The sequence below is a fragment of the Petaurus breviceps genome, unplaced genomic scaffold (assembly GCF_028583685.1).
Source record: "Petaurus breviceps papuanus isolate PSGF00001 unplaced genomic scaffold, PetGlider_PUasm1.0 189, whole genome shotgun sequence".
Classification (NCBI taxonomy): Eukaryota; Metazoa; Chordata; class Mammalia; order Diprotodontia; family Petauridae; genus Petaurus; species Petaurus breviceps.
Window position 1 is genome coordinate 911,716 of NW_027185809.1, and position 3,099 is coordinate 914,814.

The following is a 3,099-nucleotide window of genomic DNA, read 5'->3' on the forward strand; positions in this document are numbered from 1 at the left end:
CGAAGAAATAACTGGCCATGTAACCTTGAGCAAGTTAACCCCAATTGCTTTAAAAAAAAAATAAAGGTCCATTTTTCTTCCCCTGTAGGGTAAGACTCAGTTGTTTTTTTTTTTTTTAAAGCAATTGGGGTTAAGTAACTTGCTCAAGGTTACAGGTGTTTCTGGGTGGGTAATAAGTGTCTGAGCCTGGATTAGATCCCCAGGTCATCCCAACACTGGAGCCGGTGCTCTTACTTGCTGTGCTACCTGACTGCCCCTACACTCAGTTTTGCTAAGTAAATTATTCTTGGTTGCAAGCTCTATCTTTTGCCTTTTGGATCATCCATCAGATTCCATATTCTACAGTTCTTTATGGTAGTAGTTACTAAACCTTGTATGATCCTGATTGAGGTTCAGTACTTTAATTCTGGCAACTTGCCTGATTTTTTCTTTTCTTTAACCTGGAAGTGAAGAGGTTACCCACTAAGAGGGTTAGGGTTGCTCTGGAGACCCCAAAATACCAACACACCGGGTTCTGCTGAATGAATTTGACTCGGGAGTCTTCTCAGCCAAAGAAAAGTACAATTTATTAAAAGTTTGCTTGCATTAGACAGAGTAAGTATGAGCTAGGTCCTTCTATGGTGCTCTCACCCACCTGGTGTGAGATGGTCTTATAGAGAGAAGGTTGTGGGAGGAATCTAGGGATGGTCTAGGGGAGGAGTCTGGGGAGGGTCTTCAGGAGGAGTTAATGAGATCAATGAGTGATTAAGGGTGGGAAGTCACCTGAAGACCACAAACAATGGTGGGCTAGGCCAGTTCAAGCTTAGGAAGTCTAGTAACAGACTTGCCTTATCAAATGAGATGATTTAATCAAGAGTCCAAGGGAGATTCCCAGAGCCTGTACCTCAAGGACTCAAGGAGATCTCGAGGGAGCTCCCAGAGCCCATACCTCATCTGAAGCTCTGAATTTTGGCTGTGACACTGAAGGTGGGGGGAGGTGGGGAATTTCATTTTGTGTTTTTTTTTTTTTCAGGAGGTGATTAGTAGATTTTATTTTTACTTTGCCCTCTGATTGAGCAGTTTTCTTTCATAATTTCTCGAAATATGATATACAGCCTCTCTGTCTGTCTTTTTCTCCCTTTCCCTCTCTTCTCTGTCCCTCATCCCTTCCCTTTTCTTTTTTTGTTTATGGTTTTCAAGTGGTCCAGTGATTCTTAAATTGTTTCCCTGTGATTTGCTTTCCAAGTCAGTTACTTTAGTTTTCTTTTATTTTTCAATATTTCAACTTTGTTTTAATATTTCTTGTTGCATTTCAGTTAGTACAGACGCACAAAGACAGAAAATGAAGTGTATATGGAGAAAAGGTCAATTTGACTAGATTACAGAATGTGGGAGTGAGGCTGGAAAGATCAGCTGGAGCCAGGTTGCAAAGGGCTTTAAAAGCTAAACATAACAGTCTGTATTTTATCTTAGAGGCAAATCAGAGCCACTGGAGTTTACTGAGTAGGGGATATGGTCAGATCAGAATTTGAAGAAAACCACTTTGGCAGCAGTATGGAGGATGGAGAGACTGGAGGTGACAGACCCATTGAGTGTATTGTAATAGTCTATAGGCCTGAGCTAAAGTGTTCTGCTGTTGGAGTAGAGAGAAGAGGTCAGATATGAGAGATAGAAAGGTAGAAACAACAAGATTTGGTAATTGATTAGATTTGTGAGGTGAAGGAGAGTGAAGAGTCAAGGATAATGCCAAGGTTACACACCTGAGAGATTGGCGCTTTCAACAAGAACAGGGAAATTTGGAAGTGGGGATGGGGTCGGGGAGGAAGAGAATGAATTCTGATTTGGACATGTTGAATTTGGGATAAGAGTTATAACTAGTTTGGGGGTTTTTATAGCCCAGGCCTGAGATCAGTTTTGGACATGCTGAGTTTGAGATGTATAATAGATAATTGATAATGAAGGATTATGTTTCTCAGGGGAGAGATTAGGGCTGGATACATAGAGATGATAATCCATAAGAGTTTATGAGGCTGAGGATACTGAGAGGGAAGGAGAGACATGGGGGGGAAGAGGAGAGAAAGAAGGGGAAGAGAAGATCTCCCCCTTTGAAACCTCTTCCTCTCCTTGCTGTAATGAAAAAGTATAGGCTCTGGAAACCTCCCTTGGACTCTTGATTAAATCATCCCATTTGATGAGGCATTTGCAAGAGGCAATAAGCCTTACATTGTGGCTGAACCCAAGCCTCAGTTACTAGACTTCCCACCTTTGAGCCTATCAAAGTGTTGATCCAACCTTGAACTGGCCTAGCCCACCCTTAATCACTCATTGATCTCATTAACTCCTCCTGAAGACCCTCCCCAAACTCCTCCCCTAGACCATCCCTAGATTCCTCCCACAACCTTCGGTCTATAAGATCCTATCTCACACTAGGTGGGTGAGAGCACCATAGAAGGACCTAGCTCATATTTACTCTGTCTAATGCAACCAAACTTTTAATAAATTGTACTTTTCTTTGGCTGAGAAGACTCCCGAGTCAAATTCATTCAGCAGAACCCGGTGTGTTGGTATTTTGGGGTCTCCAGAGCAACCCTAACCCTCTTAGTGGGTAACCTCTTCATATTGGACAGAGAGCAAGTCTGTGCTAGAAAAATTGTATGGCGCTCTGTAATGGTAATGGAATTTAAAGATCCCCCTGTATTGGCTTGGTTTTTGGTTTGATTGTGTTAAAACCCAGAGCTTGTGAATCCCACTTGTGGGATGGACTTGTTGATGTGAAAAGAGAGGGCTGAACTGGGAGGAGCTGGTGACATAAATTTAGAGAGACACAAGAAAAAAGAGAGGCAGAAGAACTTTTTGGAAGCAGCATCTTGGAGGCAGAGAAACAGAGAGGATTGCTGAGGGCCACTTTAAATTGCCCAGGACTTTTGAGAGCTGCCAAGGCTGGTACTTTGTTTTGATGTTGTTTTGCCAGATTTGTCCACTGGTGAAGGACAGTGCCATTGTTGCAGAGGTCCTGGAATCTTGCTGTTGGTTCAGAGCTCCTGAGACTGTCCTGCAGACAGAGAGTGAATTCTGTCTAATGGTGAAGGACACAGTGCTGTCGTTGCAGAGGTCTTGGAA

General features: G+C 42.7%; 1 long non-coding RNA gene across 1 annotated transcript in view; it reads left to right on the top strand.

Annotated features, from left to right (window-relative positions):
• The first annotated feature begins 2,175 nt into the window (after window positions 1-2,175).
• The window catches only part of LOC138164193 (uncharacterized), a 1,494-nt gene continuing 570 nt past the window's right edge, over window positions 2,176-3,099 (top strand). Inside the window, exon 1 of the long non-coding RNA XR_011169007.1 lies at window positions 2,176-3,090. This is a non-coding gene — a long non-coding RNA (uncharacterized lncRNA). The remainder of the gene's footprint in view (window positions 3,091-3,099) is intronic.